Source organism: Arachis hypogaea, chromosome 3, assembly GCF_003086295.3.
Source record: "Arachis hypogaea cultivar Tifrunner chromosome 3, arahy.Tifrunner.gnm2.J5K5, whole genome shotgun sequence".
Classification (NCBI taxonomy): domain Eukaryota; kingdom Viridiplantae; phylum Streptophyta; class Magnoliopsida; order Fabales; family Fabaceae; genus Arachis; species Arachis hypogaea.
In genome coordinates this window covers 38638609-38655026 of record NC_092038.1, presented here as the reverse complement: position 1 = coordinate 38655026, position 16418 = coordinate 38638609, and the positions used below count along the sequence as shown (strand labels likewise).

The window sequence follows — 16418 nt, the reverse complement described above, 5'->3', positions numbered from 1 at the left end:
TGGGCTACCGTGCGGTGCTTTGAAATGGTCTGCGAGCACCTAGAGCTCTCGGCCACCGTCGAAGTCTTCCTTTTCTTTTTCCTACTTACGAATCCTTCCCAAGAGGGTAAGTATAAAAAGGGGTACCTTTCTTTCCATGCTATGCAATACCATAGAATCTTCGGCCTATTTGAAGATTCTTTTCATGGCTTTAGTGAGATCTTTTTTCAAAATAAAGCCAGCCCGAGGTCGTCATCCCTTTTGGCTTACCCTTGAGGGGGAGAGGCGCATTTCGACCTATTGGAGCTTCGGCGCCAGCTCCAACTACTTGATGAAATGACCTATGATGGTTTAGGTCGGCAGAACCAGCAGGTTGCCGATGTCTTGCTAGCAATATTTGGTTCCAATTCCCTTAACCCTCATCTCTTGTAGGTGACCGGAAAATCGGTCGAGATTGTGTAGGTAAATCCATACTTCTTTCTGTTATTCTCCCGACGTCCCGATCTGTACATTGCTGTTTCATTGACGAGTTCTTAACTTGGTTTTATTTTCTTTTGTAGTTGGATGGCTACCGGGAACACTTTGCTCAGTCGCCTGATGACTCACCTCTTTGTTGGGGATGATGACAACTTTGATTCTCCTATTCCTCAAGCCGAGGTCCCTCAAGTCGACGAGGCAGAGGTTCAATCTCAGCCTCTGCCTGGGGAACCCCCTCGGCACAGTGTTGGTGGTGGGGTTGATTACGGCAAAGCCATGACAAAAAGGAAAACAAGCTCCAGTATAGGACAAGTTCTTTCTGTGATGGAGAAAAATTTTAACGTGGGCTTCTTCATCGAATAGCTAGCACTGAAAATTTTTTCCAGGACAAGAACATGGCCACCCAAGCGAGGTGAACATATCAGAGCCTTCTTCGAGCTGCCATCACCGCGAAGAAGATGGATCCAGTCTTGGCCTAGTGCCAGGTATTAGATGGGAAGTACAGGATGGCCCAGCGTGAAGTTTTGAAGTTGAAGGTTGAGGGATAAACTATGGGAACCAAGTTGAGCGAGGCTGAGAAAAAGTTGAAGGAAGCAGGCAATGAGATCAAGCGCCTCCTTGATCGGGACCGCTCCCTCTCCAAGCAACTCAATGATGCACAAGGTCGGGCTGCTATGACAGAGAGCAAGGTGAAGGAGCTAGCCGAGGCGGTTAAGTCGGCGGATTCTGCTCACCTGGAGGCCACCAACTTGAAGAAGAAAAACAAGAAGATCATCAGGGATGCTTGGGATGCCAGAGCTGCTACTAAGGAGACGATCAAGCCCCAAGTTTCGCTGCTTACTCCCGACCTTGACACTTCTGTTGTGCGTGCCTTCAAGATAATCAAGGATGGCAAGGACCTGCCGAGGAAGTGAAAAATTTGTAATAAAACTTGTAATGTTGAACTCTTTTTATTTTTGAGCTGATGTGTTGCCCTTTTGGACTTGTAATTCTTAACTATTTTGTTGTTGTTGGGCCAATGTATTGCCCTTTTGAACTGTCAATTTGTGGGCTTTTGTACTTAAGACTTGTAGGTTTATTTTAATGTATGATTTTGGTCATTTACTTGCATATCATTTGTTTACTTGGCTGTTTAGCTGTAACTCGATGGATATTCATGTGTCTTCGCGGAGGGGCTCCCAGGGTGATTAGTCCCAAAAATCCGTACACGTAACTTGGTAGTAATTTCCAAACAATAAATTTTAGCACAAAATACAAGTAGTTTTTCAAAAAAATAGGCCTTATCAAAACCCCTTGCTGTCATTCTGTGCTGACAGTAAGGGAAAAGAGTACCCATTCTTTCATATGTCATGATAGTACAAGTAGGCTTGCAAGATTAAAAGAAGGTAAATAAAAATGAACACAAGGTATGAAATGAACACATGACAAAGAAAAGTATCCGAATCGTGACCGGCAGTCAGAGCATAGTCGGGAGACCATCTGGGCCTTAGGAGTAGAACCTTCTAAGGTTCGCCGCATTCCAAGTCCTTGGTATCTCTTTCCCCTCTAGTCTCTCGAGCTTGTATGCGCCTTTGCCTTGGACCTCCTTCAGCCTATAAAGTCCTTCTCAATTGAAGGAGAGCTTCCCTTTTCTTGGAGTCGGCGGACCGATGTCGTTGCGTTGTAGTACTAGGTCTCCCTCTTCGAATCTTTTTTGTTATGAACCTTGTGGTTGTTAGTGCCAACCTCTGTTTTAGTGCTGCTTCCGACAAATGGGTCATTGTTCTGGTTTCATCTACCAGGTCTTTTTCGATCATCTCGTCATCTCCTCCCAATAGCAACCTTGGGCTGGGTTCTCCTATCTCGACAGGAACGATGGCATCCACACCGTAAGTGATCCAGAAAGGTATCTCCCCGGTAGAAGATTGAGATGTTGTCCTATAAGACCATAAGACTGAGGCCAACTTTTCTATCCATGAGCCTTTCCTTTGATCCAAACGCTTCATCAGTCCATTCAAGATGACTTTGTTTACTGCCTCTGCTTGTTCATTACTCTGAGGATGCTCTACAGAGAAGAACTTTTGCTTGATGCCAAGGCCTAATAGGAACTCTTCAAACTTCTTATCAGAGAACTGTGTTCCATTATCTGATACCACGACCTCAGGGACTCTGAATCTTACGATCACCTGCCTCCACAAGAATTTTCGGCAGTTTGCAGACGATATACATGCCAAAGGCTCTGTCTCTACCCATTTGGTATAGTAGTCAATGATCATAATTAGGTATTTGACTTGTCTTGGAGACGTTGAGAATGGGCCCAGCAGGTCGAATCTCCATTAGGAGAAAAATTGGAAGGTCATGATGGAGTTCAGTTCCTCTGTCGACGCCTTATGAAGGTTTGCATTTTTCTTTCTGAGGCACCTTTTCATGTATTCGCTGGTGTCGGTCATCATAGTGGGCCAATAATAGGCAGCTCTAACAAGTTTTTAGGCCAAAGACTTTCCTCCAATGTAGTGTCCATAACACCCCATCTTGTACCTCTTTCAAGACGTACTCCATCTGTTTGGGTAGCAAACATTTCAGCAGGGGTTGACTGAGCCCTTTCTTGTATAATTGACCTTGCACCACCATATATTTGGCACCTTCTCTTCTTACTACCTTAGCTCCTTCCTTGTCTTTCGGAAGCTCGCCTTTCTCAAGAAACCGCTGGATCGGGTTGATCTATGAGGGAGGTTCCTCTTGGCTTTGGCCTAAACACAATGCCATCAATGGCTCCTTCACCAAGCCTTAGATAAGGGACCAATTTCCCGTTCCGAGCTTGGTGCTAGCTAACTTCAATAAGAGGTCCGCTTTAGCGTTCCTTTCTCTGGGTACATGCTGGACAATCACCTTCTCAAAGCCATTGCATAATTGTTTGGTTTTTTCCAAGTACTTTTGTGGTAGCAGGTCCCGAGATTGGTATATCCCGTTTACTTATGGCTTCGTATTCTACTTGATTATTAGAGACCAAGAATTTAAATTTGATAGACTGTTCATAAGTCACTCCCTCTAAGTTTTCTAATACGATCCCTGCCCCCACCGAATGCTTGGTTGGATGCTCCGTCAACATGGAGCTTCCACTGTGTGCTCGGGGCCTCAAGAGGTTTGCTGGCCATCTCTACCAAGAAGTCGACCATTGCCTAGGCTTTGATGGTATGGCAGGGTTCATATTGAATATTGTACTGAGACAACTCTATTGCCCAGGCCATCATCCGCCCGGCTAGGTCGTGTTTCTGCAAGATCTACTTGATTGCTTGGTTGGTTCTCAACTTGATCAGATGCCCCTAGAAATATTGCCTTAGCCTTCGAGAGGAGACCAACAAAGTAAAAGCCACCTTTTCTAGCCTCATGTACCTCAGGTCCTCCCCTTAGAGTACCTTACTTATGAAGTACACGGATTGCTGTTGCTTGCCTTCTTCTTGCACTAAAGCAGCGGCTAGGGCCTCCTCCATCACTACCGGGTACAGGTATAAGGGCTCCCCGTCTCTTGGCTTCCCGAGGATGGGTGGTTTCGACAAAATCCTTTTAAAATGGTTAAAAGCTTCGTCGCAAGATGGGATCCATTCAAAGGCCATTCCCTTTTTCATCAGGTTGAAAAAAGGCAATGGTTTAGCCGCTGACGCGCCGAGGAAACGAGATAGGGCCGTCAACCTTTCTGCTAGTCTCTGCACATCCTTCACACACCCGGGGCTTGTCATGCAAAGCATGGCTTTGTATTTGTCCGGTTAGCTTCTATCCTCCTTTGGGTGATTATGAATCCCAAGAATTTTTCTGCTTCCATGACGAAAGCACACTTCAAGAGATTCAGTCTCATGTTGTGTTTCTAGAGGGAATCGAATATGACCTGTAGGTCGGCTACAAGACTGGTCGGCTCAGCCGTTTTCACTAGCATATCGTCGACGTAAGCTTCTACCGACCTACCTATGCGGTCCTTGAAGACTTTATTCATCAACTTTTGGTAGGTTGCTCCAGCATTTTTCAGGCCAAACGGTATAACCCTATAACAATACGTCTCTCCTAACGTTATGAACGCCGTCTTTTCATTGTCAAGACAGTGCATCAAGATCTGGTTGTATCCCGAGTATGCGTCCATGAAACTTAAAAATTTGTATCTCACCGCTACATCTTCCAAGACATCAATATTGGAGAGGAAATGAATTTTTTGGACATACTTTGTTAAAGTTCGAGTAATCCACACATATTCTCTATTTTTTGTTTGTCTTTTTCACAAAAATCACATTTGATAGCCATGTGGAATAGTCAAATTCTCTTATAAAACTGACTTCCAACAAGTTAGCCGTTTGTTTAGCTACTTTATTTGCTCTTTCTGACGTTATCTTTCTCCTCTTCTCATGCAACAGGTGTCCCTTTCCAACATTCAGTCCCTGACTAGTAATATTTAATTTGACTTGTTGAAAAACTCTCTAAACAAAATACATTGTGATTGAGAGATCATCAAAAAATATAGACTACACAAATTTATTAGATGATTAGACAATAATGATGTATGTGGAAGAGGAAACACAATAACATGCAGATGTAAAGACATCTTAAGTTTCTGAATAGTTATTTGAGTAATATTAATGGTCCCATATGATATTAATAATTACGTGTTGCTATTAAGTAAAAGATAAACACCATGGAAGAGTATTAAATTTAGGAGGGATAAAACTCTTCTAATTGCTATAATTTTTGTAGGTATTGTCCTGAATAAGGATCCCGAAGATTAATTTTTTTTTTCACGCAGACGGAAATGGAAGGAGAAATTTTCCATGGCAACTGTAGGACATGAACAAGAATTCTATCTTTTCTGATTCTTGAATAATGTGAGTTTACTTAATTATCTTTAATATTTTAAGAGTTATTATAAGTATTTTAATAATTTCATTTATCATATATATAAAAGTTTATTTTATTTTTTGTATTATGCTGTTTTTTTTTTTTGACTTGGATGTTGAATTTTAATTTGTTATTTTAGAATTTAGACAAAATATATTTATATGTTGTTCTAATGTATTATATATATCTTTTTAATTTTTAAAAGATTTTTTATATTATAAATTTTTATAAAAATGTAGGGAGATGGAAAATAGAAGTCCACATAAAGATTATGAAAAAAAAAATGAAAAATGAGGTTCAGTTATTACCACGACAAAAGAATTAGGATAAAGACAAAGAGAATTTTGGGATACAGAAATGAGATGCCTTTTCTTCTTCTACTCCACAATGGTGTGCACTTCGTTGATATCTTTAAATAAATTTAATATTTGATTTTTTCTGTTAAAATAAAGTGTTTAAAAAATTTAAAGATTTTTCTCTAAAATTGATACATTGTGATTGAGAGATCGTCAAAAGATATAGATTACAAAAATTTATTAGATGATTAGACAATAATAATATGTGTAGGAGAGAAAGCGCAACAATATACAGATGCAAAAGCATCTCAAATTTTTGGATAGTTATTTGAGTAAATATTAATGATACCATATGATATTAATAAAGAAAATTTTATGGTGTTTATAGCAAAAATAAATATGTGATGATATTTTTGTGTGTCACTATAAAAATGTAATGTGTGGTTATTGATTTTACTGATTGTTATCGAGTAATTAGTCGGCTATGTTCCTGTTCTTTATTTAAAAATAAGTCTTTCATTTCTTGCAGCTAGTTATTAGGTATAATTATACCTTTAATTAAATGAGGTATTTGAGCTATTACTTAAACAAAAAAATAAATATAAAATTTGGTGTACTAAAAAAATTATAAAAGCTTACTTTATTATTTGATGAATGATGCTAACGTATATTTGAATATAATTGTAAAAAATTTTGAATTTTATTAGATACATATAATCTATATGAGACAAAATTAGTTGGTAATATTTATTAAATACTAACTACGTCAATTAATTAATAAAATTTATTATTGAGTTAAATTAGAGAATTTATTTTTTAGCCAAAAATAATTTTTTATTTTAAATACTAAATATTTTATTTTAAATACTAAATATTAAATTTTAAATTATAGAATAAAATATATTTTTGTTTTTAAAATTTGTTAAAACTTTTAAAATATGCTATTTTATTTTGTTTTAGAATTTTTTGATTTTTATCAAATATATCACTGATGACTAATAATTTGTCAAAAAACTTAAAGACCAATTCAATAACAATTTTATAAGAAGAACTTTTAACATAAACAAATCAGACATAATTGTTAGGTATTATTAATGGATTAGTCCTAAAATTTTTAAAAATTTAACTGTAAAGAGTATCTTTGATGTAAATTAAAACAAAATAAAAATTTAAAAATATTTTTAAAATTTTTGACAAATTTTAAAGATAAAAAATATATTTTATTCTAAATTCTAAAATTTAAATTATAAATCTTAAATTATATAAACTTTGTATCCTCTTTAAAACAAGAGTTAAAAAATAATTTTATAATAAAAAATTAATATTATCTATTTAAAAATTAATTTTTTATATTTTTTATTGTTATGTAAAAAAAAATTACAATTGAATAACAAGCACATTTAAAAATAGCTAATATTAAATAATCTACATGGATGAAAAGACATATATTTAAATTCAAATCTGAATAAATTAAATATAATATTCTAATTTTATTATCGAACAGAGACTTTTTTTTCTAAAATAAATTTAACTTTTTATTATAATTATAATATTCTAATATATAAATGACATTTTTCTAGTTCTACAAAATTTTTCTTACTTATGATTATATTCATATTGATGCGTGTAATTTATTTATATACTATATACCACGCAGTTTGGTCATCGTTAAACAAAAAAAAAACCTTTATTATTATTTAATTAATTAAATAAAGGGAAAAATAGCTAGGTAAACCAAAAGCAGAAAAAAATTATTTGTATCACCTAAAATGAAAATTGATACATGTATCACTTAAAACTTAATTTTATGTAAATTGAATTAGGCTATTTCGAGTTACAACTTTCAACAGTAATTCGAATTAGGTGGAATAGATTTATTAGGTAACGTTGACTTGGGAGTAAATCGAATTAGACAAATTTGATTTATGCATGCATGAGGTAAATCAAATTAGGTGGAGCAGATTTAGCTAGCACACAGTTTCACAAACTCATAGTAATTCGAATTAGTCAATGGTTTGTGTGCCCATAGTAAATCAAATTAGGTGGTTTCGATTTATCCTGTATTAAATCTAACCAACCTAATTCCATTTACCCTTCACCGTGGCCTCTATATGAATCTAGCTTACCTATTTCAATTTACATGTGCAATGCCTTTATATAATTCGAATTCGCTTCATTCGAATTACATTTCACCACCCATACCCCACCAAATTAAGAGAAAGCGACGCAACCAATCTTGATGGGAGATGACCCAGACCGAATCTACCGCTTGGATGGAGTCGCACATATCGCTGGCAGCGTGCATGAAGAGGTTAGTAAAATAAAATATTTATTTTGATGCCCTTTTATTTGTTTATTGTAAGAAATAAAGAAATGTGTTAGTTTTATTTAAATTGGTTATATCTTATTTATTAGCATGATTAGAATATGTAAACTTAAAGTATTAGTTAGAGTTTTTATTTTGGGGTTGTCATGTGTTAGAAGCTATTTAGTGATACTAAACTGTTTAGAACATGAATATTATAATTGATAGAATCTATAGATCTTGAACAGGGGTAATAGTATTGATAGAATGATGGTAGTGTGTAGGGTATACCAATAAAAAATGGATGTCGGATAAAGGATTCTTAGAGTTTAATAGAAGTATGGTTAAGGTAAAAAAATTCATCTTAGATAATTTATTTTTGGTAAAATTTTGGTATAGAGTGTTTTATTTTTATGTCATGCAGCCCCACTGCTTCATCTCGAGTTTGAGGAGGCAACACGGTACGCAGTTAGATGAGAGGATCATGTCGTACGTCCAAATGGCGGGGCTGGCCCATCTTACGAGGCTCAATGATCACTGGTTTAAGCTGGATGAGCCGTTAGTCAATGCATTTGTGGAGAGATGGTGCCCGAGACGACTCATACCTTTTATCTGCCGTTCGGTGAGTGCACGATTACGTTACAGGATGTAGCCTATCATCTAGGACTCCCGATCAACGGTCACTATGTCAGTGGATGTTTGAAGAACTTCGAGACACATATCAAGGGAGGACGGCCGGCGTGGGCGTGGTTTCAAGAGTTGTTGGGTGTGATGCGCCACCTGACTGCATCGACAAGTTCACTGTGAAGTGCACTTGGATGCACAGATCTTCAGTCACCTTCCACAAGGGATAGACGAGGAGACAGTCTGGAGGTACGCCATATCATACATTATGATGCTACTATCGACGCAGCTCTTCGGCGACAAGTCCGGTATTCGCATGCATATCAGGTGGCTTCCGTACGTGGCGAGGTTAGAGGACATGGGCAGTAATAGCTGGGGTTCTGTCTCTCTGTCTTGGTTATATAGGTGCCTATGCCGTGTAGCCAACAAGAACATAGTTAAGTTGGCAGGACCTCTATAGCTCCTCCAATCATGGATCTTTTGGAGGTTTCCGAATTTTAAGCCCGACAGATTTGATTCCTTCCACTAGCTGTTGGACTCAAGGTACACGGTTGATTATTAATTATATTATGTGATGACATGTTATATTTATATTTTTGTTAGTTGTTAACAATGTTTATTAGGTGGTAGGTGGTCAGGTTATCAGCTGACGTCTAGCTAGAAGGAACCTCGAGTCACACACTGCAAGCGGATTGATTTACTTCGTCCTCGTGATGTGAGTACTAAATGGTTTAGTGTCTTTGCTATTGACATATATTGTGAGTTTACTGTACATTAAGCATGATGTTGGATTTTATTGCCTTTTCAGTTCGTTTGGATGCATACAGCTCTCGCAACGTCTTGCAGGTAGTGCATCTGGAGATATTAGAGCCTTGACACACTGTGTGTTGGAGGTCCGCGACAGCCTTGATATACTTTGTTGTGATCGAGTGGCATCAGGTCGATCGGGTTCTGCCTCAACTTGGAGGAGTTCAGCATCACCCGCAGCCCACACTGAACATCGATTTTTTGATGTCGAAGGATGGTTGAGGCGGTGATTAGTGGTTTCCCTTTATGTTACAGAGTCGACACATTCATTGGGACCGCAGGGCAGATCACGTCTTACGATTTGATGTTGTTCCTAATCCAAGACCCTCTCATGAGTACTTAAATTGGTAGTATCAGCATGGGAGGAGATTCTTGTCACCTGAGCTATTCCTCGGAGACCCAGAGGTGACTCGATCCTGCATGAGGCTTTGCATAGAGGTCCGGGACAGGCTCCACCGATGGATTAGATGCTTGATGTTTCGGACAACCGTCGTGCCAAGCGTAGAGTGTGTGTGGGTACACGAGCTAGTCAGCATGAGTGGAGGTGGCTCGATGATGCCGTTGATGATCTTGTGGTGAAGGGTAGAGGTCGTAGAGGAGCCAGGGGTGGTCGTCGAGGTGGACTGGGTGGCGATAGTTGGAGAGGCAGATCTCGTCCTGTATGGAGGGTTGAAGAGGATTATGGTAGTGGAGGTGGAGGTCCAGATGACAGTGACGATGATGGTGGCGACGATGAGCCTGACGGAGGATGTGGTTGTGGCCACGACATCAGAGTTGATTCTGGTAGGGGTGGACATGATGGTGGAGGTGGAGGTGGAGAAGGAGGTGGATGTGGATGTGGAGTTGGCCCGAGTGGAGTTTGATATGTTGGTGGAGGTGGAGGAGGTGTTGGTTGTCGTTAGATATTTTAATTTTCTGTATTATATATATTATGTTTTTTTTTCCGACTTAGATGTTGAATTTTAATTTATTATTTTAGAATTTATACAAAATATATTTATATGTTGTTCTAGTGTATTATATATATATTTTTTAATTTTTTAAAAAAATTTTATGATTAATTTTTATAAGAATGTAGAGAGATGAAAAATAAAAATTCCCATAAAGATGACGAGAAAATGAAAATAGAAAATGAGACTCGGTTACTTTTTACAACAAAAAATTAGGATAAAGACAGAAAAAAATTTGGGTATGAGAATGGAACGCCTTTCCTCCTCCAACTCCATAATTGTGCGCACCTTGTTGACATCTCTAAATAGATTTAATATTTGATTTTTTCTGTCAAAATAAAGTGTTTGAAAAATTTAAATGATTTCTCACTTAAAACTATTTATTGAAATAATTTGTCATATTTATTTAAAACTAATTTGATTTTATATTACTTATATGAAGATATTTATTATTATTATTATTATTATTATTATTATTATTATTATTAAAAATCTAATTAATTTGATTATAGGAATTTGAGATTATTGAAAAAAGGAAAAAGTACCACCCGACTTACGGCCAACTTATCATTGGTGCAAAAGACCATTTTGACACATGAACACCAAGCATTTTTTTTCCCTGATGGTTTTTTTTTCCTTTTCTTTTTCAATAAAATATATTGCATTGGATTAAATTGATTCTGGTATCATCTTAAAACTGAACAAATCTAAAATTATTTTTTATTTCAAAAAGTGGTAATTTCTTCCCACTTAAAAATACTATTAACATGTCACAAAGTGCAAGCATGATCCACTAATCAACTCTATTCTGGTCATTTTAAAATCACGTACAGAAGACACAAAATAAAAGCATTTCTTGATTAACAAAAAAGAATCTATCTAAATGTTTGATACTTGCCTTGTTTAGCCTCTGCAAGGGGAGAAAGTCTTCAAGATCAGAAATACCACATAAAAGTATAAAACTCCGTAATGAGCTTGTTACGTTGGATATAGATATATACTAGTTATGGTATTACTAATACCATAAATGGATATAGATATATATATTTGTGACTTGGTGAACATAGATGACTCCTTGGCCAATATCAATCAATAATTCAATATATTATTCGACGAAATTTCGAGGAAATTCTGCTAGTGACTTTTTAGGAATGGGCCAGTTTCGACTTTCGAGGGCAAAATCTTTTAATACATTTCTCTTTTTTTTCCCCCTCCAAAAAGTTTCCAATGAAAGTGCACTATTTTTATTTTTAAATTTACGAAAAAGAGATAGAGAAAAATCACATAACAATTTAGAAAAAATTTCAAGTGTATTCAAATATTAGTTGTTTTAACTATTAATTTTAATTAATATATTATATATTTTTTACGATTCAAATCAACAGTTAAAATTATTAAAACACCAGTGTTCTTGCTGCACTTAAAACTCTTCTCACAACTTATCATCTGTATCAGTGGACTGAGTGGTTGGTTGTATTCCGTGCTCACAGGTTCAGAACTTAACAACATTTTTCGGGCCTTTTGCTTCAAGATCTGGGGCCAGTTTTGGAAGAGTGAAGTTAGGAAATGTCAAAGTCTTAAAGAACTAACATCTACCTGACTTAACTAATTTAGTTACTCTTCTTTTAAACTAATTATATGTTATTAGGAAATTAATTTTTTAAGTTAATATTAGTTGATTTTATAAAAATTATTTTATTCTTTTAGAATAAATTACCATTTATACTCATAAAAAAATACAGACGTTGACAAACGTACTTATATAAGAATAAAACGACAATTATAACTATAAAAAATAGTTTTCGTGTGTCAACAATATTCTAACGGACTAATTGCGTAACTAACATCCAGATACTCTTAGCACACATAGATCATCTTCCGTAGTTATAATTGTAATTTTATTTTTATATGAATATATTTATCAGCGTCTATATCTTTCATGAGATAGTAATTTATTCTTTTACGATTATTTTAAATTTTAAATAATTAATTTTTATTTTTATCTTTAAATTATAAATTTTAAATTTTAAAATTGACTAGTATTAACTAACGAAAGATTAATTTCTTATATTTTTTCAATCTGAAAATATAATGAACAAATCTCGTGGACTTGACTCACTATTTAAAAAAAATTTAAAAAAATTACGAACTATTTATATATCTATACTAATCTTAATTAACTTTGTTTTTAACGGTACTAGAGCCTAGACAACGAAGAAAACTGCCTAAAGAAACTCCTCTCGATTTATTACTAAGCAAACAAATAATATCGTTTATATTCTTTTTTTTATATATGAAAATTTAAATAATTTGATATCAATGAATTTATGAAAGGAGTCATATTTTTAAATTCTGTAAATAACTGAATATTTACCAAAATATTTAAATATTATGTATATACCAAAACAGTAGTGCTACGTTACCAACTTTTTATCTGCCAAAATCTGCCAACTTGAGTTGGGCTGGACATGAAGCCCATCTACTAAATAAAGCTACATCTAAGTTAATCATGGTTTAATCCTAATTTATCACGTGTTGGTAATAGTTGGCAGACTCTCTCTTGGTAACCTATACTTTTCCATACCAAAAAGACCCTTATAATGATAAGAAAACTTTAAGCCTACTTCCTTAGTATTGTAAATATGCGGTTGTTAGTTGTTACTTATAATGCCAATCCTCTTTAACAATTTTAAGTCAATACTTATCTCCCTTTTCCTTAACAAAGTTTTGTTAGAGAATTGAACTTTGGTTTTTAACAAATGACCAGCCAGTAAAACAAAAAAGGAGTAATAAAAATTGAAGATTTCAATTATTTTTATAGAGAAAAAAGAAATTAAAACAACAGAAAAAATGTTGGTTAAAAGAATTAGTAGGTTCTCCATTATTTTCTTTTTTAAAGTTTAAATTTGTTATTACTTTGTAAAAATAACATAAGTTTGTTGTAAAATAAATAGAGAAAGAAGGAAAAATAAATATAAGATAAAAAAATATAAATAAAAACTCTAATATTAATATTTATTAATATTATTATTACAATATAATTGATATTTTATTCATATATATATATATATATATATATATATATATATATATTCGTTCTTTCATAAGTTGATGAGCGTGTATATATAGAGAAGTATTTTATGTTAGTGTTGTGTGTATATTGTCTCAAACTATGTTACTATATTTATATATGTATAAAGGTTATCCTTTTCAAACTTTATTAAATTCAATCTAGAGTAAAGTATATTTTTTGTCTCTAATGTTTGGGGTAAGTTTTAAAGTTGTTCCTAACATTTCAATCGTCCTATTTAAATTCCTAACGTTTTAAAATTGACATATTGTTGTCCTACCGTTAGGTATCCGTTAATAGAATTGACGGCGGGATAAAATTGAGATGATTTTGAAATGTTAGGGACTTAAATAGGACGAAAACGTTGAAGACAAAAACGGTTCATAGAAATAAATTAATTTTATCCTTCAATAATATCAATTTTTTACTATACATAATATTCAATTATTTTTTAATCACATCTAAGTAAATTACACTTAATCATATTACTTTCATTCTAAATAAATTAATTTTTTTTATAATTTTACTCTTAAAGATTTTTAGTTATCATGAAATATTTGTAAAATGACTAGTATATAAACTTGCGGAAAAGAAAAAAATAATATATATATATATATATATATATAAAATATAAATTATACCTTTTGTCTCTAATGTATCAAAATTCTTTAAAATTATAAAAAAATAAATTTATTTAAAATGAAAATAATGTGATTAAGTATAATTTACTTAGATGTAATTAAAAAATAATTGAATACTATGTACAGTAAAAAATTAATATTATTGAAAGATAAAATTAAATTAAAATTTATTTTTATGTATTGTTTTTGTCTCCAACGTTTTCGTCCTATTTAAGTCCCTAACGTTTCAAAATCGTCTCAATTTTGTCCTGCCGTCAATTTTTTTAACGGATCCCTAACGACATGACAATATTGAGTCAATTTTGAAACGTTAAGGACTTAAATAGGATGATTGAAACGTTAGGGACAACTTTGGGACTTACCCCAAACGTTGGGGACAAAAATGATACTTTACTCTTCAATCTATCTTGATAATCTAAACCTTGCACCATTGAAAAATTGAATCGCCCATATTGAGAAAGAAGTCATACGTTGTTAAATAGACATCCATATCATAATCTTTTTTCTTGGATGTCTATTTAAAATTATGTCTCATTAAAACTTCATTAAAAAAACCCCAATGAAAAAAATTTAGTAAATAAAAAAGAGTATAATATTCTTTGTGATGAGAACTGTCTCATTAAACACCTTGTCAAGAAAAACCCAATAGCATTCCCCTCTTGCTGACATTATTTAATATCTCAAAATCAGAGCATCCCAATTTGATGCACTAATCTTTCAAAGGAAGATTTTGAAAGTGACTTTGTAAATAAATCTGTTAGATTATCGCTTGAGCAGATCTGTTAGATATCCATTGTTCTTTGAAGGTCATTGGTGAAGAAGAATTTGGGAGAAATATGTTTTATTCTATCACATTTGATGTATCCACCTTTAAGTTGAGCAATGCATGCTGTATTATCTTCAAACATAATAGTTGGAGCTATTTTTCTATCAGTTAGTCCACATGATGATAAATATATTTGATTGAACTCTTGAGCCAAAACACTCGCGACTTACTTTATGTATTGCTAGTATTTTACCATGATTAGAGGATGTTGCTGCTATTGTCTATTTTGTAGATGGTGCACGAAATTGCAATCACACTTTTGCAATTCCGCACAACTAACCAGCAAGTGCACTGGGTCGTCCAAGTAATACCTTACGTGAGTAAGGGTCGATCCCACGGAGATTGTCGGCTTGAAGCAAGCTATGGTTATCTTGTAAATCTTAGTCAGGATATCAGAAATTATCAGGGTTGATTGTGAAAAATAAAAGAACATGAAATAAGTACTTGTTTTGCAGTAATGGAGAATAGGTTGAGGTTTTGGAGATGCTCCATCTTCTGAATCTCTGCTTTCCTACTGTCTTCTTCTTCAAGCACGCAAGGCTCCTTCCATGGCAAGTTGTATGCAAGGGTTTCACCGTTGTCAGTGGCTACCTCCCATCCTCTCAGTGGAAATGTTCAACGCACCCTGTCACGGCACGGCTATCCATCTGTCGGTTCTCAATCAGGCCGGAATAGAATCCAGTGATTCTTTTGCGTCTGTCACTAACGCCCCGCCTTCAGGAGTTTGAAGCTCGTCACAGTCATTAAATCATTGAATCCTACTCAGAATACCACAGACAAGGTTTAGACCTTCCGGATTCTCTTGAATGCCGCCATCAGTTCTAGCTTATACCACGAAGATTCCGGTTAAAGAATCCAAGAGATATCTACTTAATCTAAGGTAGAACGGAGGTGGTTGTCAGGCACACGTTCATAGTTGAGAATAATGATGATTGTCACGGATCATCACATTCATCCGGTTTAGGAACAAGTGATATCTTAGAATGGAAGCAAGCATGATTGAATGAAAAACAGTAGTAATTGCATTAATCCATCAAGACACAGCAGAGCTCCTCACCCCCAACCATGGGGTTTAGAGACTCATGCTGTAGGAAGTACACAAGGAAACGTGTAAAAGTGTCATGAGGTCCAGATACAATGTCAAAAGATCCTATTAATAGTGAACTAGTAACCTAGGGTATACAGAAATGAGTAAATGACGTAAAAATCCACTTCTGGGTCCACTTAGTGTGTGCTTGGGCTGAGCATTGAAGCTTTCATGTGTAGAGACTTTTTCTGAAGTTAAACGCCAGTTTTCATGCCAGTTTGGGCGTTTAACTCCAATTTTTATGCCAGTTCCAGCGTTAAACGCTGGGAATTCTGAGGCTGATTTGCAACACCGGTTTGGGCCATCAAATCTTGGGCAAAGTATGGACTATTATACATTGCTGGAAAGCCCAGGATGTCTACTTTCCAACGCCATTGAGAGCGCGCCAATTGGGCTTCTGTAGCTCCAGAAAATCCACTTCGAGTGTAGGGAGGTCAGAATCCAACAGCATCTGCAGTCTTTTTCAGTCTCTGAATCAGATTTTTGCTCAGGACCCTCA

The 16418-nt window shown here is 34.9% G+C and overlaps 1 protein-coding gene across 1 annotated transcript in view; it reads right to left on the bottom strand.

Annotated features, from left to right (window-relative positions):
- LOC112790322 (calcium-transporting ATPase 8, plasma membrane-type) overlaps nucleotides 1–11309 on the bottom strand; it is a 52620-nt gene extending 41311 nt beyond the window's left edge. Inside the window, exon 1 of the mRNA XM_072232862.1 lies at nucleotides 11194–11309. The gene's annotated coding sequence lies outside the window, so the exon portion shown is untranslated. The remainder of the gene's footprint in view (nucleotides 1–11193) is intronic.
- Between the last annotated feature and the right edge of the window lie 5109 nt (nucleotides 11310–16418).